The 26383-nt window shown below is 40.6% G+C and overlaps 1 protein-coding gene across 1 annotated transcript in view; it reads right to left on the bottom strand.

Annotated features, from left to right (window-relative positions):
• FBXL7 (F-box and leucine rich repeat protein 7) overlaps positions 1-26383 on the bottom strand; it is a 428890-nt gene that overhangs the window by 268295 nt on the left and 134212 nt on the right. The window lies entirely within an intron of this gene.

Below are 26383 nucleotides of genomic sequence, written 5' to 3'. Positions count from 1 at the left end.
AAAGATCTATGAAAAGAAGTAGAACAGAACTAAAGGAGAATTCAAAGTACCACTTTCCACTTAGATTCACCTTAGAGTGAGGTCAGAGGATGAGTTTGGGGAGAATTACATAACAGATAAAGGACAAGAAAAAAAGGAACAGAGCTGTAAGTGTACAAAGGTGAGGAACTGTTTGAAAATTACAAATAAGTTGTTTATTCCACTGACTTTGACTGTGGTCAGGGTACCTAATAAACTCAAGATCTGGATTATGCATTGTGTCTCCTGACCAGTGGGATGGCTCTGCTGCACTAAGGAAATCTTAGAGGAAGGAGTCAGGTGACCTAACTCTTAGCACGAAAACAAATGTGAGTCATCACTTCTATTCAGTGTTGCACTAGAGTCCCAGCTACTGCAAAAAGGCAAGGCAAGCAAACAAAATACACACAAATCAAAGCAAAGAACTAAAATTGCATTTATTTACAGATGACACAATCATTTACATAGAAAATCCCAAAGAACTGAGAAAAAAGCTATACAACTAATAAGTAATCCTAGTGAGTTTGCAGGATACGAACAATACAAGTCAATTGTTTTTCTATATACTAGCAATGAACATTTGTGATTTGAAATTATATTTGTGTCATCAAGACCAATAGTTAAAACTGTAAAGAAATGAATGACTTTCTCAACATAAGGTTGCTTCCTAACAGTTAGATGAAGAAAATTACACAGACTGTCTAGAAGTTTCAAGAAACTATAGTTGTTCCATCCTGGAATGGCAAACTGCTTGAAAGGAGTTTGAAGAGAGAGAAGCAAGACCCTCAATCCTCAACAGAGCCACAGTATGTCATAGGAAATGCTTCAAAGATTAAAGAAAATGAAATCAGAAGCATCTAAAAAGTGCTGGGTTACACCACAAGGTCTACAAAATGGATATCAATGTGCTATACATTTAAGATTATGTAAAGGGTCTTTGTGCACTATGACGTATACACAGAACTCCTAGTAACCTAACTCGGCTGTGTCATAAATTTGATCTCAAACAAATGTAGGGACAGTAATAAACAGTTAGCAACTGTGCTGGCATTCTTGTGTGTGTATGTGTGTATTTATTTTAAAACTTCTTATTTTGTACTGGGGTAGAGTTGATTAACAAAGTTGTGACAGTCTCAGGAGAACAGCAAAGGGGCTCAGCCGAATATATACATGTATTCATCCACCCCCAACGGCCACACGATGCTGAGCAGAGTCCCATGTACTATGCAGTGGATCCTTGTTGGTCATCCATTTCAAATACAGCTGTATACACAGGCAATCGTAAGTTCGTCCTCTAAGTCTGGGAACCTCTTTATTTTTTTTAAGTTCATTTGGTACATTTATATAATAGGATATTACTCAGCCACTAAAAAGAGCAAAATAATGCTACTTGCAGCAACCAGCTACTTGCATGGACCCAGAGGCTGTCACACTGAGCTAGGTAAGTCAGACAGAGGAGAAATACCATACAACATCCCTTACATGCAGGATATAAAAAGAAAGGATACTATGTTTGTGTTTTTATAATTAAATGGGACTTTGGGGAGGTGAGCTGAATGGCTGCACATCCCTGAGGAAATCTACAAGAAAGTCTGAGCAGGTGCCTTTTTTCTCCCACTGAATTTATCAAGTCCCAGCATCCAAGTCCTTTCTACTGAACTTCCATTTGCTTCAGTGGCTGGTAATCATGGCGATTGTCCAGTTCCTTTGAGAACACTGAGAAAGTCAGAGTGACAATGCAGGGAATGTGCTCTTCAGAGGGGATGAGATGAGTGGAGTCAAAGTGGTTCTATCAGAGCTTGGGGTAGGATGTTGAATCCCTGCCTGTTGGGGACCCTCTTGCCGAGGGAAGTGTGGCTCATGGCTCAGGCAGCAAGACCAGAGAAAGTACCTCTGCAACTACCACACAACGTGCTGTTGAGTGAAACCATGGGGGTGGTACAGGATATTCACCATCATGCATTTTTTCACAATCATTTTGATTACAGAAGCAAAAAGAGTCAGATGCGGGCTTCCCTGGTGGCTCAGATGGTAAAGAATCTGTCTGCAACGTGGGAGATCCTGGGTTCAGTCCCTGGCTTGGGAAGATCCCCTGGAGCAGAGTATGGCAAGCCACTTCAGTATTCCTGCCTGGAGAATCCCAATACACAGAGGAGCCTGGCGGGCTATAACACATGGGGCTCACAAAGAGTCAGACACGCCTGAGCAAATGATTACATAAGATCAGATGCAAACTACACAGAAGCATCTAAAGTTTATCATTACTCCCTCACACATCCAACATCTCCTACACAGTAGTAACAATTTGGTATGCATCTTTAAAATATTACACACTACTCTTACAATATTTATTTGGCTCTGCAGCATGTGGAATCTAGTCCCTTAACCAGGGAGCAAACTTGGGCCCCCTGAATTGGGAGTGAAGAGTCTTATTCCCTGCACCACCAGAGAAGTATCTACAATATTAAGTATTTATAAAATAAATGTACACATAATCTTCTATACTGGATTAAGGTTTAATTTGACATTTTCATTTTAAAAATCTATCAGAAATAGTGTTACAAACTGATAGAGAAAGACCCACTTAAAACAGTGCAGAGAATTCCAGACTAAAGGAATATAACCCTTCTTTTACCATTATTCTCCTGTTGACCACTTCAGTTGTTTCCAATTCTAAAGAAAGTTGTGAACTTTCTGATTTGGATTTATGTGTGTCTCTGTTTGCCTGTCTTAGAAATTGAATGCTCTTGATTTTGAATAAATTTCTTTGAATGAAGCTAATAGATCAATGTCTGTCCACATTTTCACTGTATAAAGTATTACCAGGTCACAAGGTTTCATACCCATTGTATTCCTACCAAAGTTTATAAGAGTAGTTATTTTCCTACATTTTTACATGACCTGAATTCTAACCATATTTTAAGTTTAAACAAATGTGATGGTTGAAACTTGGGGTTTTATTATTGTTTTCTGAATTATCTAGGAGGTTATGCAGCTTTTTATTTGCATTTTTTTTCTTTAGTGGATTGCCTGTTTATGTCATTTGCATATTTTTTCCTCTTTAGCTGTTCTGACCCTTTGTTTTCTGGATTCTTCTTCTTCTCCTCCCAGACTATCATTTGCCTTTTGTCCTTTTATGGAAGTGACAGTCATAATTCTTAGCGGCAAACACAAGTCACTCCTCCTAGTGTAAGCTGAAATGCAATTTTTTAAAGAATGTTAGATCAATCCCTAAAGTTCCCCGAAGGAACAAACAGTTGATCTCTGAGGCCACAAAGCCAGGGAAAATGTCCAAATTAATGTGATGCATTGTTATACAGGCCTTCCAAGATGTCACTAGGAGTAAAGAACCCACCTGCCAATGCAGGAGATATAAGAGACAGGGGTTAGGTTCCTGGGTCGGGAAGATGTGGTGGAGGAGGGCATGGCAGCACGCTCCAGTATTCTTGCCTGTAGACTCTCATAGACAGAAGAGCCTGGCAGGCTACAGTCCTCAGGGCTGCAAAGAGTCAGACTGTGTTGTTAAAGGAGGCACTCTGCTCTCTTCCAAGTCTCAGCGTGCAGGACGTCACTGCCAGCAGCTGGGTGTTTCTCTCTCACTTTCCACATAATTGATTCCGTGAGGCACCCCTTCTTCACGTCAACCTTTTCTGAATCAGAAATTAGAATGAGTCCATCTAAATGGTGAGACCAGTCTCAACACTAGCTGCAAGGGAGCCTGGGAAAGTGGATTTCTGGCTTCTAGTTTAGGAAGGCCGATTTATAAAATACCCCAAACACCTGAATGACATTCAAAAAGTTGGGAGCCAGTGAGAAAATATTTAAAGTGTCCACTACATGCAGTCTTTGTGTCACATACACTTTCAAATTTCACAAAATCAAGTATGTGATTGTTTCTTTATATTTATGGCTTTGGTCTTTCTTTTAAAAAATACCATCACCACAGGATGACTATACAGATATTCTCTTGTAATGTCTTACAAGACGGTTGTGGTATTATTTTGTACCACTCAGACTTTTCTTTCCTCTATGATTCGTGGTTACATAATGCAGTATGAATAAACTTGTAATTTTTTCCAAAAGCACAGGCAGTTCTTTCAGCTTCATTAATTGAACAATACATAATTTATTCACTGATAAATAAATGCCATCTTTAATTGTATGTTCAATGATTTCTATCTGTTCTATAATATTGTTTGTTTATCACAACTCAGTACTATACTATTTTCTTTAAAGTAGTTCTATATCTGGTTTTCATGTCTAGTAGAGAAAGCATCTTTGCTCCTGCTTCATTTCAAAATTTTCTTGGCAATTTTCATATGTTTATTCTTTGATATACACTTTACAATCACTTATGTGTTCCAAAAGAGAAAAAAATTCTTATTGAAACTGCATAAAATTTATATATTAATTTCAGTAGAAGTGACATGTTTAAGATATTGTCTTCTTATCCAGAACATGGTCAGTCTTTCCTCTACTTAGGTTTTGTCCTATGTGTTTCAATATAATTTTATAGTTCTCTTCATAGGGTCTTTCTCATTAAATTCATTCCTAGGTATTTCACAGATTTTTCTACACATTATTACAAATGGGATCATTCTCATTTCCATTTTTATAAAGTCATTTTATTCTCCTTTTCTAACTGCATCTGATTCTACAATACATATGGTGTACAGTTGAGCCTTCATGTAAGTAATTCCCAGAGTGCTCAAATTTGATACTTTCATATAAGACAAGTTTGAGGGGACACAAGATAATTTCCTAATTAAAACTGATTGTCTCACACACTAGATTTATTGTTTTTTTTTTTACAATACATCAGATATTCATTGTCTAGAGTTCATAGTTCCAAATTTTCTTTACAGTAATAACAACTAGACATGTGGGCATATGCATCCTTACTGTTTACCAATATTATTCTGCAATTTGACATGAGATTCACATAAATCTATACATTCACAACTTCTCAAAGTTTATTTCTAACTAAACCTTTAGCAAACATTCTGAAATTATCTATTTGTCTATATAGAACCTATAGATCCAGTTTCTACTATAAACCAAACCTAACAACACTTCCTATGATTGAAAACTTAGGGGTGGACATATGATCAAAGGATGATTTTTTTTTTCTGTCAAATGTTCATAGTAATTTGAACAAAATGAGGATTACAAACATATCTTTATACAAAAAAGATTCTCAACCATCAAAATTAGGGGCTACAACTGCACCAGGTTCTGGCTATAGGAACATGCTTTGTACAGAGCAGAGAACCTGAGACACAGTAACAGTATTACTGGCTGCAGCATCAAACTGGTTCAGGTGATCCAAGATTTCGTCAAGGCTTTGTGAAATGACAGACTTGTAAGTCACTACTTTCTCCTTATATAGTTCCTACATCTATAAAATGAGTGAGTCAAGCTGGAAGCAAGATTGCTGGGAGAAATAACAACAACTTCAGATATGCAGATGATACCACCCTAATGGCAGAAAACAAAGAGAAACTAAAGAGCCTCTTGATAACAGTGAAAGAAAAGAGTGAAAAAGTTGGCTTAAAACACAACATTCAAAAAACTAAGGTCATGGCATCCAGTCCCATCACATCATGGCAAATAGGTGCGGAAACAGTGACAGGCTTTATTTTGGGGGGCGCAAAATCACTGCAGATGGTGACTGTAGCCATGAAATTAAAAGATGCTTACTCCTTGGAAGAAAAGCTATGACAAACTTAGATAGTATATTAAAAAGCAGAGACATTACTTTGTCAACAAAGGCCCGTCTAGTCAAAGCTATGGTTTTCCAGTGGTTACGTATGGATGTGAGAGTTGGACCATAAACAAAGCTAAGTACCAAAGAATTGATGCTTTTGAAACTGTGGTGTTGGGAGAAGACTCTTGAGAGTCCCTTGGACAGCAAGGAGATCCAACCAGTCAATCCTAAAGGAAATCAACCCTGAATACTCATTGGAAGAACTGATTCTGAAGCTGAAATTCCAATACTTTGGCCACATGATGCAAAGAACTGACTCATTTGAAAAGACCCTGATGTTGGGAAAGATTGAAGGCAGGAGGAGAAGGGGATGATAGAGGATGAGATGGTTGGATGACCTCACCAACTCAATGGACATGAGTTTGAGCAAGCTCCAGGAGATAGTGAAGGACAGGGAAGCCTGGGGTGCTGCAGTCCATGGGGTCACAAAGAGTCAGCAACAACGTAGCAACTGAATAACAACAATAGGCACTAGGGCTCTCTCTGTTTCATGTTTCAAGCTCAAATTTCAAAAGAGGGCCATGTGGCTCCCCCAAACCCATGGGAAATGGTGGACACTTCTGGATCTATGGACACAGAACTATTTCAGGGACACTGAAACCACAACTTTCAAACAAACTAATCAACCAGAGGTTGCCAATAAAGACACTTTACTGTAGCCTTAAATTTTGCCTATGATAACTACCACACATATGGAAATAATGATTACTTTAATCAAAAGTTATATTCCTATATCAATTCTGATACTACAGAAAGAAACACAGTCTCTGCTTATTTCTTCACCTTGGGTTAGTTGACAGAGGATGTTCAAATGTAGCTTGGACTAAAGTATGTGCTGACATCAGTAGCTCTCTTAATATAAGTCACACCAGGAATGTGGGTGACTTATACTTACCTGCCATGGCAAAGTAGCCACATACCAGCTTATAGTAAGATCCACTTGAGTCAGATTCGGAGGACTTTTCTAGCATGTAAATATCATGCAAACATAAAAGTGGATATAAACAATGTTTAACATGTAGTTTATCTTTTAGAGACTTATAATTACAGAACCCACATGTGTATATCTAAAGTAAAGCTTACAATGGAATACTATTACATGATTTTTTCAAACCTAAAGTGAAATTTTAAGCCCTAGTCTTCTAAAATTTATCACACAGAAAGAAGCCACCAAAAATCTTGAATACATCTTATAGTGTTTCAAGGAGCCAAGGCAGGCGTCTGTTTTTCTAATCAAGAAGTTTTCTGTCTGAGATTAGAGCTTTGGGGAATAGTTAGAGGTTCTGAATCCTTTAAATAATCTTGAATCTTTCAAGTATTAAATTCAAGATAAAAATGAGCCATGAGTACTAGACATGAAGAATATTAAAAGAGGGAGATGGCTACTGAATATGCATCAGGCGTTCACACTGTGAGAAAGTTTATGGCTGATGGTAAGCAGATTGCTAAAGAATCATTTTAGGGTTTTTATTGTTTTAGAAATTTCCCTCATACATAGAGCTGTGGCAGATGATTTTCTTTTAATTTCATCCTTGCACAAATAGATTCCCAGGCTCCTTTCTCAATGATGTAAATGGGCCTAATTAAAAACCCTACCATTTACATATTAAGGTAACTATCTGTGAACTGCCGACTTCATCTGGCCTGATTTAGAGAACCATTCTGAGGGATTACAAGGAGTTATAGACCCCTGCCCTAGAGTGAAAATAAACCCTTCCCTAAGAAATGATTGGTTCCACAGTCTGTGGGAATGAAAGCCAGCTTACTTAAGTCTAATTAGTTCACTACTTGCTGGGTTTGACTCACGTGAAGTACAAAGGCCACTTATATGACCTTATTCCCATGTGTTGACAGGTTCAGTGCAGCTAGATGATGTTCATAGGTTCTCCAAGTTTCAGTCAAAGCCACTGACTTCACTTTTCCTCAGTATATTGTTTATTCACAGAAACTTAGGCATTTACTGAAACATGAAGTCAGTTTGGTCTCACAAAGTCAGAACTGAAGGTGCAGGTCATGTCTTGCAGCTTTTGTGCAGAACCACCCAAAAGAAAATGATTTCACTGTGGATAAATGCAGTGAGGATGAATGGATAAAACAAGTTTTTTCTTTTTTTTTTTTTTTTTATTCCACTAACTTTTTGTATGAAAGGTGGTATTCTTGAGAATTCTAAATTGCTTCACATTTCAACTTTTTTTTAATTGGAGGAAGATTAGTGTTGTGTTGGTTTCTGCCACATAACAATGCAAACAAGATGTAATTATACAGATATCACCTCCCTTTGAGCCCCTCTCCTGTCCCTCCATCCCACCCCTCTAGGTCATCACAGAGTGCCTGGCAGAGCTCCCAGTGTTATAACGCAACTTCTTACCAGCTATCTACCATACACATGATAGTGTACATACGTCGAGGCTACTTCCTCTGTCCCACTCTCTCCCTCCTGCACTGTGTCCACAAGTCCACTGTCGATATTTGTCTCCACTGTTTCCTTGCAAATAGGTTTCAACTCTTTTTGAATCGACCAAGAGCGTTCATAGCATAACTTCCTTAAATTGAACTCTGTTCCTCAAGAACCTAAGTAGTCTTGCAATCCACTGTGCCAGATGGATGTGGAAAGGCAAAGTCACTTAGAAAATTTTGATAACCTTTCCATCCAGAAATATAACTCCTATCAGGGAAAATCAGTCCTGTGGGCCAGAAGTGTTTTGACAGTCCAATCTGAATAAAGGTTATCAGCAATTCCAGACAAACTGTAATTTAAATGGAATCTTAAGGCATTTCTTTCCAGTGGGTAAAATCACAAACTACCAAATACATAATGAAATAGGCTTATAAAATTGTTTATGAACCAGGAGTTGAGGTGTTGGCCGAAGACTCGAGTAACATTATACTGTAAGATGTATGAAAGAAAGGAGGAGAAAATAAGAAACTGATGGGAATGGAGAAGCTACTGGAGAGAGTTTGGAGGAGAGGTAGTCTTCAATTATGGTGGGGTTTACACAATTGGAAAACAGCTGATCAGAAGGTGGAAAACTCCTTAACCACCAAGACAATTACTGCTTCATAGAAACAGTCCCACATTTAGATCATGTAGAAAATCTTGCTAAGTTGAAGTACATGAGTTATCACTTTCCATCCAGCCGTTTGATAGTGCAGCAGTTGCTTCTATCCTAATCAAATAAATTAGAGAAAATCAAAAGTGAATGAAAGAGGAGAGGGACCCAAGAACAAGGAATGAGCAGGTGAAAACAGATACATAGACATATGCATGAATACTGAGTTGAACAGAGCAGGATGCAAAAAGAGAGATTCACAGATAAGTCAGACATGAAGAGAAGATGAGAGGCAAGAGAGCTTATCTATAACACAGAAAAATAAAGAAAGCAAATGCAAAATTTCACCCCCAATGATTTGCAAAACAAAAATCCAAGTCTGTGTTAGGTCTTAAGTACCAAACACAAAAGAAATTTTAAGCTGCAGAGACTTTAATCTTTCCCTACTTAAAGATTTGCATGGATCCAGAACATTCCAAGGCAAGTTAGCAAACTAGTGTATTATCACAATATGTCCTTAAAATTTGACCACAGCCGTGTCGTAGGCAAGACCCAGTCAGACTTTGGAGCCACCATCAGGAAAAAGATTCAGCAACTGATGAAGGTCAAGTTTGGGGATGAAACACAGTGAGTAATGAGAGTATTTTAAGTTCAAAGAGTGAAATACTGTGGTAAACATTAGACAGTGAGGCAAAAGTACACTGTTACACAGGTGTCAGAGCTGATGAGGGAAGAGAGGAAATAACTGTAGAGCCCAGGGGGGAGAGAAAACACAGCCATGGCAGGGAAGAATCCAGTATCATGCAGTGCCCAAAACTAGAGAGAGAGGAGGAGCGCGACACTGTAAGAACGCACACACTGCTGTATTTGAAGAGATAGCCAACAAGCGTCTCCTGTATGCACCGGGAACCTGGCTCAGTATTCTGCAATAAGCTGAAGGGGAAAAGAATTTGAAAAAGAAAATAGATAAAGGCACATGTATAACTGAATCACTTTCCTGTACATCTGAAGCTAACACAACAGTGTTCATCAACTATGTTCCAACATATGATTAAAAAAAAAAAAAAAAAAGAATGTATAGGAGACTTCTCTGGTGATCCAGTGGTTGAGAATCTGCCTTCCAATGCAAGGGGCCCATGCAATATAACAGAGAGCTCACCTGCCACAACAAAGACCCAGTGCAGCCAAAATAAACAAATGAACAAATATATATATATATATAGACCATTAAACTGGGGGAGAGGTTGAAGCAGGTCCCATGGTTACCAAATGCCAGACATAATGCTGAGACAGGAGCTTATTGAAAGTAAAAGTGCCAGTTGCTCAGTCGTGTCCAACTCTTTGCCACGCTATGGACTGTGGTCCACCAGGTTCCTCTGTCTGTGGGATTCTCCAGGCAAGAATATTGGAGTGGGTTGCCATGACCTCCTTTAGGGGATCTCCCGGACCCAGGAATTGAACCTGGGCCTCCTGCACTGCAGACAGATTTTTTTCCAGACCTTATTAAGTCTTGGGAAATCCAAGGTAACTGTTTCTCCTATGTGCTCTTTTTGTTTGGTCTATTTGTTGTTGTCAGTCTTAACTCTTACGTTTTGATCTACAATCCATTTTGAGTTATTATTTGCATATTGTGTGAAGGAAGGTTCAGGATTAATTTTGTTGCCCATGACTGTCCAATTGTTCCAGCATCATTTGTTATAAAGATTATCTCTATCCCATTGAATTAATTGGCTTGGTACATCTATCACAAATCAATTGTATAAGTCTGATTGTAGACTTTTTTCCTATTCTACTCATCTATTTGTCTGTCTTTGCATAAATACATACTGTCTTGTTTCCTATAGTGCTATAGTCTGAAATAAGGCAGCAGTCCACTTCTAAGGATGGAATACAAGGTCAGAATCAGATAAAAATAGTTGTCATTTGGTAAAGAGGCCCAGAGAATTCTCCTGGAGCTCCTTAAATCTCTCCAGCCAAAGTCAAGATTGGCCATGGATATCAAGTAAAGTTAATGCTACTGGGAGGACTAAAGCAGTCCCAACCACAAAGTAGAAGCACATAGAGAGATTACAGAGGACCAAGTACAGCCCATAAATATCTGACCTCAGACTCCAGACACAGACTAATATAATATTGAAATAACAAACTCAGCATCTTTTTCATGTAGTCCTGCATAGATGACATCGCAGCAGTCTACTGCAGTTGTACCTCTGTAAGATAAATATCTAAAATCCAAGCCAGGAGAACACCCCTGGGTGTCTTCACACTACCAGAAACAATTAAACTTACCTAAGCACAGAAACAGGAGAGCTGAGACAAGTTTAACCAGTTAACTTAGAGTTATCCTGCCAAAATGTGATAGCCTCTTTTCTTCTGTTTTATTCTCAGGACCTCATAATATGAATTTTCCTTTGCTATTCTACTATTCCTTAGGTCTATGCATGGCTTTAATAACTATAAGACTTATCTACGTCAATAACTCGAACCAGTAATATCGTCGTTAAGCAATCAATAAGAAAGCTTTGTTAGATTTCCAATGTCAAAGTCTACAAACCCTGCAATAAAAAGAAAATAAGTATATCAAGAAAGGAAATGAAAATATGGCCACTTTCCTAAAGCATTAGAAAAAATTTGGCTCCAAAAAAAAAAAATTGGAATTGCCTTGGCAGGGATTCTGATGAGCACAGTCTGAGACAATAAAACAGTTACGAAGTCTGAGTTCAAGTGGTCATTCCTCCATAGTTTCCAGGGAAGATCATTTCAGCTGGTGTTCATCTTTCTGTTCAACAGAAGTCTTCAACAGGGCATAAGGATAGAGGACAGGAGACATGGAAAATTACTGTGGCTGAGAGAGCCCGAATGGAAAAATAACCTTAGCATAAATGCATGTGGAAGTTGGTAAGAGCCCTTATCTTGCAGGAATGTGGGCCCTTCAATTGGCCAGGTTTGAGCCATCCTGGGGCCTGATCCACTTGGCTCTGTGAATACTGAGCAGTTCAAACTAGGCTTTAGCTCAGACAGGGTAAAAAAAATCACCACAGGAATGTTCCAGAAATTTTAAAATGTAGAAGAGAAAACCCTTCATGGCAAGCCCAAAGCCAGAGTCTGGGGCCCGTTCATCTATGTCTAGTTCTGGATCTCTTCATTTTCTGATCTCAGAAGGTTTTACTCATACCCTATCACCTGGTGTGTGGATCACAATAAACTGCAGAAAATTCTGAAAGAGATGGGAATACCAGACCACCTGACCTGCCTCTTGAGAAACCTGTATGCAGGTCAGGAAGCAACAGTTAGAACAGGACATGGAACAACAGACTGGTTCCAAATAGGAAAGGGAGTACATCAAGGCTGTATAATGTCACCCTGCTTATTTAGCTTACATGCAGAGTACATCATGAGAAACACTGGGCTGGAAGAAGCACAAGATGGAATCAAGACTGTTGGGAGAAATATCAATAACCTCAGATATGCAGATGACACCACCCTTATGGCAGAAAGTGAAGAAGAAATAAAGAGCCTCTTGAAGAAAGTGAAAGAGGAGAGTTAAAAAGTTGACTTAAAGCTTAACATTCAGAAAACTAAGATCATGGCATTTTGTCCCATCACTTCATGGCAAACAGATGGGGAAACAGTGGAAACAGTGGCTGACTTTATTTTTCCGGGCTCCAAAATCACTGCAGGTGGTGATTGCAGCCATGAAATTAAAAGATGTTTGCTCCTTGGAAGGAAAGTTATGACCAAACTAGACAGCATATTATAAAGCAGAGACATTACTTTGCCAACAAAGGTCCATTTAGTCAAGGCTATGGTTTTTCCAACGGTCATATATGGATGTGAGAGTTGGACTATAAAGAAAGTTGAGCACCGAAAAATTGATGCTTTCGTACTGTGGTGTTGGAAAAGACTCTTGAGAGTCTTGAACTGCAAGGAGATCCAACCACTCCATCCTAAAGGAGATCAGTCCTGGGTGTTCATTGGAAGGACTGATGTTGAAGCTGAAACTCCAATACTTTGGCCACCTGATATGAAGAGCTCACTCATTTGAAAAGACTCTGATGCTGGGAAAGATTGAGGGCAGGAAGAGAAGGGGACAACAAAGGATGAAATGGTTGGATGGCATCACCGACTCAGTGGACATGGGTTTGGGTGGACTCCGGGAGTCGGTGATGGACAGGGAGGCCTGGTGTGCTGCAGTTCATGGCTTCGCCAAGAGTCAGACATGACTAAGCAACTGAACTGAACTATCACCTGGACTTCAAAAAAATATAGACTTAGTGATAAGCAAGTGGTGCCTTCATTCACAATTCAGATGTAAAAACAAAGACAAACAGAAAGAAAAACAGGGCACCCTGTTGAAGAAGATACCACATAGAATTCTACAAAATCAATCTCAATTTTTGGATGACTTAAATATTAGTGAAAATACACTTGAATGTGTATTATAGTCAGATCAATGGTCAGTATGTTCAAGACAAACTGAATTTAGAAGTAGGTGGGGACTTCCATGGTGGTCCATTGGCTAAGACTCTGTGTTGTCAATGCAGGGCGCCTGGGTTCAACCCCTGGTCAGGGAACTAGATCTCACATGTCTCAACTAAGAGTTTGCATGTGGCAATTAAAGATCCCCACATGCCACAATGGAGATTGAAGATCCTACAGCATTAAGATGTGGCATAGCCAAATAAATAAACAAACAATTAAGAAAACATAAGTTCAGTAGCAGGGAACAGTAGGAAAAGTAAGTATGCATTCAAGACATGGTAATTCTCCAGGTCAGAATACTGCGTTGGGTAGCCTTTCTCTTCTCCAGGAGATCTTCCCAACCCAGGGATCGAACTCAGGTCTCCTGCATTGCAGGTGGATTCTTTACCAACTGAGCTATCAGGGAAGCCCCATATTCATGTTCTTCTTTCCTTTACAAAAATGTTCATTAAAAGTGTGCACCGGTGGCAAGTGTTGAAAACATATAGCTGCACACTGGTATTTTCAGCATCCACTCTAGGCGTTGGCAAGGCAGCATGCTGATTTCAAACTGGTACAGAAACTCTCAGCTTCATGAGCTCAGGCAAAGTACTTCCATTTCTTATTCTAAGGATGAAAGTGAAAGTGTTAGTCACTCTGTCATGTCCAACTCTTTGCTACCTCATGGACTGTAGCCTGCCAGGCTCCCCTGTCCATGAAATTCTTCAGGCAAGAATACTGGAGTGGGTAGCCATTCCCTTCTCCAGGGATTGAACCTGGGTCTCTTGCATCACAGGTAGATTCTTTACTGTTTGAGCCAGCAAGAAGGCCCACTGTAAAGTGTATGTACCAATGCCTACTTGGACTGTGATGAACTTGAAGAAATGCAACGTATATACAGCATCCAGTGAGGTGGCAAGATATGCCAATAAATATTAATGTTCCTCTATTCCCTCTTCCTATATCACTGGAACAAATTAAAGTTGATTAAAATGTTTTCTTTTCAGGACTCTTACTGTTGCCTACTCTACAGCACTGAGAAGGAATAATCACTGAATAGCAAACTATGTTTAACTCTCTACATCCAATCCCATATTCACTCTTAAATACTCCCTTTTGAGCACTCTGTTTTTCTAGCTTTTTAAACCCTAAGCCTTCTGGATTTTAGATTTATTGTGGGCTATCATTTGGATTTGGGACATAATATATTACATGAGAAAGTATAAAAAATGGACAGTTGCCTCTAAGTATTGAGAGATAATGAGAAATAAAAGAGATAACTGCATAGGATAGTAAGAAGGCTTGGTGTCTAAGGCTTGTGTTTAAGTCCATGGTGGGACACTTGCAGGTTTGATTATTTTTGAGTCTTAGTTCTCACATTGGAAATGTGGATAATCATGCTTGTCTTACCAAAATCATAAGAATTTGAAAGAATCAAATGTAATTACTTGTAAAATTTCTTTATAAGTGCTAAATAAATCAATGATTGACTCTTGTTTTTTCATTATAGGTGTTTCCCTGGTGTCTCAGAGAGTAGAGAATCTGCCTGCAATGTGGAAAACCTAGGTTAGATCCCTGAGTCAGGAAGATCCCCTGGAGAAGGCAATGGCTACCTGCTCCAGTATCCTTGCCTGGAGAATTCCATGGACAGGGGAGCCTGGTGGGCTACAAACCATGGGGTCACAGAATCGGACATGACTGAATGACTAACATTTTCACACACTTCATCATTATAAGGTCAAATAGATAGATTGGAATTCTTGTCTTCACTTTTGTCTTCTTGTTCCCATCCTGAAGTTGATCCAACCAAACTTAGTGCAGGACTTTCTAGACTCCGAACTTACAAGAGTGGCATCAGAGAATCTTAAATGATCCCAAGTAATACTTGAAGACAAAACTAAATTAGGGGTTCTTCTGTGATTTGGACCAACATAGTGAATGCACATTATCTCTGCCCAATGAAGTTCCTCTAAATCTGATCTGAATCCTCAGTGAATACTAGAATGAACCAGGTCATTTCAGGCTCCCGAGTTTCCTGAGCTCTCACTTGGTCATATATTCCCCGGGGGATTGTCCACTGGATGACCATAATGCAATCACATCTCTGAAACTCTGCATCTAAAATATCCATAACATCTCAGTGTGTGAGTGAATGAGTTATCCATCAGTATCATAAAGTAACACACCATTAACATTAGACCAGAAAGAGAATTTTAGGGGATTGCAAAACAACAAAACAAGCTAAATCAACAATGTGGTGTTTAAACACGTCCAGCAATTCCAAGGCTCCAAAACAGCTGAAAATGATTTGAGGAATAAGATCAGCCAAGGAGAATGTTTAATTTTCATTAATGTAGGAGCATCTATTCAGACCTGCCATAGCCAAAGAGGCAGCATTTGAGACAGTTTTCAAGCCTGGTTGCAGCTGAACTTGGTGAAAATTATTTCTTGGCATTGTTTCAGGTTCTTCATTCTGGAGTCAGACTGTCTGGGTTCAATTTCTAAGTTGACCACTTACTAGCAGTGTAACCTTTGGCAAGATCCTTAACCTCCATCAAAGTTTCTTCAACTATAAAATGGGGTAATAATAAAACTACCTCATTCAAGTATTGTAAGGATTAAATTGGAAGTAACTAGAATAATTGAGACATAAAGTAGTTACTTACAAGTACTATTACTATTATAGTACTATCGTAAGTCTACAGTGGCTTTATACATGCTTTTTATTGAGTAGCAAAGTGAGGCTTTCAATTTGTATAAGACATGATGTTGTTTAGTCACTAAGTCCTACCTGACTCTTTTGCAACCCCCATGGACTCTAGCCCCACTACAGTAGCTCCAGGCTACTCTGTCCATAGGCTTCCCCAAGGAAGAATACTGAAGTGGGCTGCCATTTCCTTCTTCAGTGGATCTTCCCAACCCGGGAATTGAACCTGCGTTTCCTGCACTAGCAGGTACATTCTTGACCACTGAGACACCTGGGAGGTGTGCACTATTATCCTCTTTGTATAAATGAAGAGAAAACGTGTTAGAGAGGTTGAATTCACAGCACTACCCAACAACTTAGTGGGTTAATCATGATTTCTACCAGTTCCCCTCCTCCCACCTCTACCCACCTGCTCCCAAGAGTTTTAAAGTTTCTTCAAAACACAAATGAATGAAGTAATCACTGTGGGTGAGTGTTAGAACAGAGAAGAAGTTTGAAGCAAGCCAAAATTCCATGTTTGAAAAGAAGGCGAGGCAATTACATTGTCATTTTCAAGTGAATAATGAAGCCAAGTTATTTTGTTATTGGACAGAACTTTCAATCTGTAAAGTTTCATACAGAATTGAACTGAATAAGCCCATTATAAAGAGGACAAAGAGTTATGAAGAGACCTTTTAAAAACAATCTAACAACAGCAAAATGGGTGACAGGCATAAGCTTGAGTTATAAAATAAATCAAGCAGATGCAATGTACAGCACAGGAACCATAGTTAATAATCCTGTATTGTGTATTTGAAAGTTGCTCATGTGAAGAGTCGGAAAAGAAAATGGCAGCCCACTCCAGTCCTCTTGCCTGGAACATCCCATGGATGGAGGAGCCTGGTAGGCTGCAGTCCATGGGGTCGCAAAGTGTCAGACATGACTAAGCGACTTCACTTTCATTTTTCATTTTCATGAATTGGAGAAGGAAATGGCAACCCACTCCAGTGTTCTTGCCTGAAGAATCCCAGGGATGGGGTTGCACAGAGTCGGACACGACTGAAGTGATTTAGCAGTAGCAGTAGCAGCATTCGAAGAGCTGACTCATTGGAAAAGACCCTGATTCTGGGAGGGATTGGGGGCAGGAGGAGGAAGGGATGACAGAGCATGAGATGGCTGGATGGCATCACCGACTCGATGGGCATGAGTTTGAGTAAACTCCAGGAGTTGGTGATGGACAGGGAGCCCTGGCGTGCTGCAATTCATGGGGTCACAAAGAGTCAGACATGACTGAGCGACTGAACTGAACTGAACTGAACTGAACTGAAGAGGGTACATCTTAAAATTTCTCATCACACAAAAATATTGTAACCATGTAGCATAACGAATGTTAAGTAGACTTATTGTGGTGATCATTTTGCAAAGTGTACAACTACTGAATCATGACTAGCCACACCTGAAACAAATATAATGTTATAAGTCAATTATATCTCAATTAAAAACAAACAAGCAAAAAAAAACTAAGAAGCAATGAGACAGCTTTCATATCATGTAGGTCCATACAAAAGGAAGGCATCAACGGATGTACAGATATAACTATGAATATACAGGGTGGTGAAATGGGAAGAAAGCAACAGAAACAGCAAATTGTTTTCCAAAATCAAACATCCATATAAATCAACCTGTCTAGATTGTGTTATCACTTTGTCCATGAAATTGCCAATGATCAGAGTAAGTCAATCCATTGTTCTTCTGGGAAAGAACAAGGCAAATACAAAGTCCTAGGAGCACAAAGATCTGCAGTGAGCTTGCTGGCTTCCAGGATCTTTTGCTCTGCCATTGCCCTGGGTCTATCTGAAGGCAAGGGCACTAGGACGAGATGTTGTATCACACAACCGGAGCACACCTAGGGGTCAGTTGCTCTCCTCCCTCCAGTGAGAGGAGGGAGGGGATTTACTTCCTCCTGAGTTCACCAGATTCCCTATAACTGAAAACCACGAACTCAGGAGCATCTCAAAGATGCCATTAATTCTGTGAAGATAGCACGTCTCATTAAGGCACCAAGTTTCTCACACATTTATGATGAGCTAAAATGCAGTATCCTAAAGCAAATGTCAAACTGAAGTCATCTTGAGACTCATGGTGTGCTTCCTTAAAAATGAAGCATTACTCAAGCAGCCAAAAATGATGAATAAGTGCCCTGTCTATCTGTCTCTCACTTTCTTTCTACTGATGTGGCAGGAAATCAGTCATTACCATCCTAACACCACTGCTATAACATGTCCCACATAAGGGCAATAATGCAACTATTTTTAATTTCTTGCTCCAAATCATCAGAATATATAACAAATATCCATGTGGATGGATTTGAAGAGGAAAACAGGCTCATCATCCCTTTCAAAAATGAAAGTACAAACTGTCAAAATTATGTTTAATTAAAAATCATTTATTTTGGTCTTATAGTAGAGGAAGACATTGGATCAGAGACATATTCATTTGGACAAAAATCCTTGTATTTGTTAGGTTTTGACGTCAGATCAAACCCAAGTAGGCATGTCTACAGCCGAGAAACAGATCATCCTTCCAGAGACAATTACTGCTTCCAGTCAAAACACTTGAGTATATCACATCAACTGGGTGTGAGTGAATTCTCCCTCTTCTTCAACCAAATCAGTCTTCATTTCCATCAACCTTATGTCATAAAGAAGCAAATACCTCCTAAACTTTGAGATCAGCCTTCAATTCTTTCTTGACCCAGGAAGATAAAGCATGGTTCATCTCAATATTTTTAAGATGTTAGACCCTGTATCTACCCACCTTTCCATTCCTGGCTGCAACGCAAGAGATAAAGAAAATAAATAGGACAATGAGGTCTTCCCACATGTTTCCACCCAAGATCGGCTGCTCCATCTAAGATCTTTCTATATGTCTGCCTTTCACATGAAGAAGCCAGAGTGAATCTACTTTTTCTTTTTAGCAGGCATTGCATTAAGTTTCTGATCTATAAATACAAGTAGGGTACAAAGGACGATGTGATTCTTGGCTAAATTTATTGGCCCCCCAAAATCAGAATTCATGCAAATCTCTAGCTAGATCTAGCTGGTTCATTTCTCCTAAAATATTTCATAAAGGGAAAAGATGAGGTTGGCCAGATCAATCATTCCAACATATAGAAATAGAAGCAGCCCCATGAAGAAGTCTGAGGGCTGGGACCCTTGCCGCTCGAGAGTTCATTTAGATTTATAAAACTTGAGCTCTCTTTGCATGCTTCATAAAAAATTATTATGTGAAAAATCTGGCTGCTCGCTGCATTATTCATTGCAGACCCTCTTAAACAAATAACTGTTAAACACATAAAAGGTTCATGCATGAAGTGGGGAAAAGCAAATGAAATCTGCTAAACAAATTATAATTGAGATGAGTAAAATGGTCCTCGGGTCACAAGAAGAAAGGTAGAAAGTTGTCAGATTTTTGTGATTCATTTATGAAAAAGAGATGCAACCATTCTTTTTTTTATTTTTTAAAGTAAAATCACAAAATCAATTGAACGGGTGGGTAAGTGATCATTATGAGAAAGAAGAATGCCCACGAAAGGGGATTTGTTAGATGAGCATCAGAGGAAGGACCTGAGGTGGACCCCAACTCTCCTAGGACTTTCATGACCCCTGCTTCCTACAGAGAATCCTGTCAAGGACTGTCTTGTTCTAAGGGCCCTAAGGCTCATCTGGTGAGCTCCCCAGCAGCTACTGGGTCTAGAGCCAACCAGATTTCCTTTCATGTAGAACCACCTGAAAGGCTTTTAGCTCCCCCAGCACTTGAGAGTTTGGATTTAGGTAAGGAAAAGCAGGTTTCACAGACCATAACTTTTTACTTTCTAAATACCCCCCAATTCTTGGTCATGCCAACCACGCCAAGCTCATGGGAATCAGAAATTGAGGGCCAGGCAGGACTGTCTCTCTATAGTTTAGAGTTAGGCAGATGTACAAGCCCTGACATCTGTGACCCTCAGAGGCTGGTAACCACCACTTCTGCTGCGTGTGGTACCCTGGGATGATTAGATGTCCCGCCACTCTCAGCACAGATTCAGGTGATTTTCTTTTTCTTTGTGCAATGAAGAGAAAGAATTGGAGAAATGTAAAAACTCATCCCTGTGTTAATTTTTCCATTCACCAGAAGATAAAAACAACCTGGAGAAACAAGGAGTGATCACTGGGTTAGGATTGGGATAGGTTTCCAAAATCTCTTCTAAGCTATAAAATATCCATTATCATAACTGCTCAGCTCATTGAAATCATGAGTCAGAAAGCAATACCCCTTCAAACTCTCATTAGATCCACCAATATGCTGGAGGTCACATTTACTGATGCATTAGTCAGTGTTTACTAGAGAGACACAACCAATAGGAGATTATCTATGTAAATGGATTCATTATGAGGAATTAGTTCAAGTGGTTATGGAGGCTGAGAGGCCCCCAAGACCTGCAGCCAGTGAGTGGGGGCCCAGAAAGGCAGGCGGTAGAGCTCCAGTCTCAGACTGAAGGCCTGCAAACCAGAAGAGATAACGGCCTAAGTGCCAGTCCAAGTCCAAATCCTTGCCAAAGATGGGAGAAGACTGACATCCCAGCTTGAAGGCATTCAAGCAGAGAGAGAAAATCCTTTATGCTCAGACTTTTATCCTAGCCAGGCTTTTAAAGGACTGGGTGAGTCCCACCAGTATTGGGCAAGGCAATCTGTTTCACTGGGTCCATGGGTTCCAATGTTCACCTCATCCAGGAACCCCCTCCCAGACACAGCCAGAATCTGTTTAACAAAACGTCTGGGCCCTCCGTGGTGTAATCAGGTTGATGTGTGAAATGAACCATCACAACTAGAAGAGCAGTGATGACTGAAAGGGACACTTAAATCCCATTCCTCCCGTTGCCCTGGGAAACAACGTCCATGCAACCAAAACCCCCTGTTTCTCTCTGCTGCCTCCCATGCTCACGCCCCAGGAGGAGAAGTGAATTAACTGCAGAATCTGGCGGAAGGAAACAGGTGCGCAAGACTCTGCTGTCTGGGCCTTTCCCCTGAATGCGCCTCAATGCCGAGTGAGCATGCGCCACCCTCAGCTCGCAGCCCCATGGGGCGGTTCTGGGGGGACTAGCTCAACGCAAAGGGTCCCTAACACACTGACATTTGCTGCATCTTCTGGGAACCTAGAGAAACCGATTGTGGCTATCGGAGAAGGCAATGGCACCCCACTCCAGTACTCTTGCCTGGAAAATCCCATGGACAGAGGGGCCTGGTGGGCTGCAGTTCCTGGGGTCGCTGTGAGTCCGACATGACTGAGCGGCTTCACTTTCGCTTTTCACTTTCATGCATTGGAGAAGGAAATGGCAACCCACTCTAGTGATCTTGCCTGGAGAATCCCAGGGATGGGGGAGCCTGGTGGGCTGCCATCTATGGGGTCGCACAGAGTTGGACACGACTGAAGCGACTTAGCAGCAGCAGCAGAAGTAAAATAATCCCTGGAGCATGTGGAGATTCTGTAGGGGGGCTTGCCTTGAGTGGCTTGAGCCCTGGGGGTATATTCCCAAACTCAGACCTCAAGGCCTCAGCAAGTGCCAGCCGTGGGAGCCTTTGCAATCTTTCCTGGAACATTTCGGCCCCAGCACGTGAGACTGTTCCATCCTAAACACCACAGGCTCCACTTGCCCTGGTGGTAACACTGAGAACAGAGACCCAGGCAGACTAGTCCCCAAGACTTCTGTTATGGGTTAAACTGTGTCACCCTGAAAGATCTGCGGAAGTCCTCGGCCCATGACGTCACTGTTCAGTCGCTAAGTCCTGTCTGACTTTTTGTGACCTCATGGATTGCAGCCAGGCTTCCCCGACCTTCACTATCTCCCCGAGTTTGCTCAAATTCATGTCCATTACATCAGAGTGTGGCCTTATTTGGAGGTGCAGGGTTGGGGGTGGTCATTAAGTAGTTAATATATAAGTTAATAAGTAGTTAAGCCATGCTGACGTGGCTGGGTCCCTAATCCGTACAGAAGATGAGAAGAGACAGGGAGACACACAAGCAAGAAGCAGGCAGCGTGATGACAGAGGCAGAGACAGAGAGCCTGCAGCTGCTGGCCAGGCAACACCCAGAACCGCCAGGAAGGTTTTCTCCTACAGGTTTCAGAGCCAACACCCTGACTTCCGATGTCAAGCCTCCTGACCTGTGACACAATATACTTCTGGTGTTCTAAGTCATTCAGTTCGTGGTACTTTGCTTTGGTGGCCCTGGGAAACGATAGAGACTAGTATAACATCAATTCAACACCAAATCCCAACCTCTAGACAAACACTAAGACATGATATGAAGTTCTTCGTGATGCCCTAAGATGTAATCCAAGAAAATAAGGCTTTCTGTAAATATCCTAGGATAAGTGCCCCCACCCCAACTAGGGGGGAAAGGTGTTTCAATGACTTTATAGCAGCAGGACTGAGCTGAGCAGAGGCAGAATCCACTGACTCACTGTATCCCCTGCACTCCTGGCTTCAGATTGCTACTATTCACTGACTTCGTCTACTTCAACAGACACAAATCTGTAAATTATTAAGAATAATGACAATTGTTCATTAAATATTTTCCTATGCCAGGCAGTGATTTAGCAGTCTTGACATAGATTATATTCTGAAGCCTGCAAAAACTTGAGAGATCAACATTTCTATCTTCATTTTCTGGAACAAGAGACTGAGCTTTCTAGGTTCAATAAATTATGGAGCCTGATTTTGAAGCCAGGCCTGTCAGAAACACCAGCTCAGTCTTAGAGATATTTCAGGACATGAAGAGCCAGATGGACTCCACCATTTGGAAATTTAAGGATACATCACAACGCCAGAGATGAACAAAAATACAAGTCTTCCTAATAATTATTCCCCAGATTATTTCTTGAAACATGAGAGGTCATCAATGATGAAAACACATAACAGCACTCCTTACTGGACTATTTTCTGATTCTGCCAGGGAAACTAGCCTGGGTAGAGAATCAACCTTTGCTTTTCATAGCTCTGATGGTATGTTAAGGTTCAGAGCAGTAAAAATGTGAGTGCCAGAGGACTGTTTTTATTCCAAATCTACTTTCTGGTATCACAGATATGGTATGACTTGCTACAAATGCAGTTGAAACACTGCTCCTGGAAGCTATAAACAAGTTGAACTGCAGACTGATGACTGGCAAGGACCAAGTGTGCAAACTGCTGGCTGAGCTGTTGCTAGGATTCTGCAACAGGTCATCATTGACCTTGGTATATGATCTGCAGCCAGCCTGAACGGTGAGACAGGTTGTCCAGCCCCCCTCAGCACCACTGACACTTACTACATGTACTCAACACTAGAGTTACACACTCACTCTACAGCACTGCTTGCTCAGACTTTAATGTACATAGCAGTCACCCAGACAACTTGGTAGAATGCAGATCTGGCAGGTGTGAGGGAAGCCTGAAATTCAGCATCTTTGACCAGCTCATGGGGATGCGATGTTGCTGGCCCTGGGTCCTACATTGATTAGCCCGGGGCCAGATGACCTATGTTCACAGGCCCCCCCACCCCCATCTCCAATTCCCACTTCGGGACCCTTCCCTTCATGCAAAGAAAGCTTCGACCTAACATCAGGTCCTCTGTAAAGCTTCTGAAGACTGGCAGGCACAGCCTCTCCTTCCTCTGGGTCCACTATGGTTTTTAAGTAACCTATTAAAAAAAACCAACTAGAGTTCTCCTTGGGCTTCCCTTGCAGCTCAGCTGGTAAAATATCTACTTGCAGTGCAGGAGTCCACCTGCAGTGCAGGAGACCTGGGTCCGATTCCTGGGTTGGAAAGATACCCTGGAGAAGGAAATGGCACCCCACTCCAGTATTCTTGCCTGGGAAATCCCCTGGACAGAGGAGTTGGCGGGCTACAGTCCATGGGGTTGCAAGTGTCAGACACGACTTAGCAGCTAACCACCAGAGTTCTCCTTCATTTGTTTGATTTGTCGCAATGTACCTCTGGAGGACGAGGATGGCCTCTACGCTGTCTTGCTCTCCTTCACACTCCTCAGAGGATCTGTCACAGTATAGGTGGCAAACTGGGTTTGCCGGAAAAATAAAGTAGACTTAACATGCTGTGGTTTCAGGAGCTTACACTGTCCTCAATTTTCGAAATCAGATACATGGTTTTATCTCCAGTTCTTTCAGACTCCTGTGTTGGGACTTGTTTGGGCTTGTTGACTTGTACTCATTTTAAAGATGTTTTTTAAACCATGTCATCACTTTATATGAGCGACAGTTTTAAATCAAAGAGCCCTACAACAAAGAAGGGAATCAAGAAAAAATATGCTTTAGTTCAAGGCATTGAGTAGCTGTGTCACCCTGAACCCTCTCACTTCTAAACTGGCTTTAATAATGAACAGAGCAGGATCCTGCCGGGCATTCCTGGGCACAAACCACCCCGCTGCGTGTATCAGTCTCTAGTTTGTAGAAAAGCTTTAGCTTCTTAGGCCCTCCCAGAATTTCAAACAGCTAATCAGATAAGTGAGAAAACAGAGAAACAAAGGAAAACAGTCAAGCAAGACAAAATGGTGACGTTTAGCCATAAACAAAGTCAAGGACCTTTAGTTTCTCCTCAAGGTCTATATGTAATATCTTGAACCATGTCCTTGAGCTGTTTTTCAGATGCTAACCCCGCCATCAGGTAGATGCAGTTAACTGCTAACCACCAGCAGGTAGACTCCAGACTGATTGGGATCAGAAGTTTGAGGCTGACTCCCAAAATACCACCCGGTGACCTCACTTCCAACCAATCAGAATGTCCAGGAGCGGATCAGGCAAGCTGAGATCCTCTGCCTCACCATTTCCTGGGAAAAAAGTCCCCAAAGCCACTAGGGTGTCGGATCTTTTGAGCGTGAGCTGCCCGTTCTCCTTGCTTGGCCCGGCAATAATCGCCACGTATTTTCCTCCATCACAACCTGGTGGCAACAGATTAGTTTTCCTGAGGGTGGGATCAGCAGACTAGGCTTGGTACAGCCACAATAACGGCACTTTCCCCATTGATGCTGGGGGGTATATAAGATAATATATGTGATGCATTTAAAACCACGGTCAGCACATGGTAAGCACTGTAGGAAGATTAGCTGTTGTCATCACTTATGCCTTTCGGTATTTATGGAAAACATGCTCCTTGCTACAGAAATAATTGAAGACTAGCATCTGTGCTTTCCCTCTGCCACCTGTTAAATGATACCATCTTCTGTCATTGCCCTTCTTTGACATGCTTCCCACACTTCATCTTCTCACATAACTTCAAACATACCCCTGAGTAGTTCTCTGCTTTTTCATTCTTGTCTCTGCTCATTTGTGATGCTCCTCCTACTGACACCATTCCTGAAGCTTTGGTACCACTTTTCCCTTGATTCTGCACCTGTCTTTTTCCCTTTTATAAGAGCTTTAAAATCTAAGCTCATCAGATATCCATTCACACTGGCTCCAATTTCTGTTCATTGGAAATGGCCTCAATTATGTGATCAGAATTTCACTATTTATTCTATTTCTTATTTTATAATCTTCCCCATCATTACTTTTTCTAATCTCCAAGGAATAAAACTTTCACCATCTTGTCTAAATTTATCACATGCTCTTTATTAGCAGAATGAGAATAAAGCATTTGAGGAGCGGGGTGACCCATCACATCTATCTTTTCTGTCTGACAAGATCAAAGACTGTGTCACTTATGCATTCAGTATGTGCAATAATGAACCATTTCTGCTCCTTTCTCCTTATATCATGATGAAAATGTACCATTTCTAGTTTCAAATATGTGGATTTCTTATCACATCATTATAAATTGTATTTCTCCCTATTCTTTCTGTTGGATCTGTTACTTTTGAAAAAAATAGAAGTATATTTCATTCTACCAAGTTTAAAAACATCAAAACTGAAAATCATAAAGATATATTGCTATATAATCAATGCAAGGAAAAGCACTGTAGAACACCCATCAACAGCCACATATTCAAAGGGAAGATTTTAACCTAACTTCAAAAGACTGGAAAATGAATTAATATGTTCTGAGTTAAAAGAAAACATTTATAGCCTACATATTAATTTTTAAATGAGTCCCTGTTTTAATCTACTTTTTCTAATACATGCCAACCACAAATTGGCTTCTGTCACCATGAGCAAAATGTTTTGCATGATTAATGCAACCAGAGAACACTTAATTCTAAAATGCAAATATGAGACATATGACAAATAAATATTGACAAGATTTTATGAAAGAGCACAATATCAGGGGTCTTAACAGACTGTTAAGAGTGCTACACCCAGATTTTCAGCTGTCACATGTTAAATGAGCAAATGAGAATAATTTTGACCTCCCCTGCAGTCTAAGAATACCAGCA

This window comes from Muntiacus reevesi, chromosome 14 (assembly GCF_963930625.1).
Source record: "Muntiacus reevesi chromosome 14, mMunRee1.1, whole genome shotgun sequence".
In the NCBI taxonomy this organism is placed as follows: Eukaryota; Metazoa; Chordata; class Mammalia; order Artiodactyla; family Cervidae; genus Muntiacus; species Muntiacus reevesi.
This window is presented reverse-complemented; position numbering and strand designations above follow the sequence as displayed.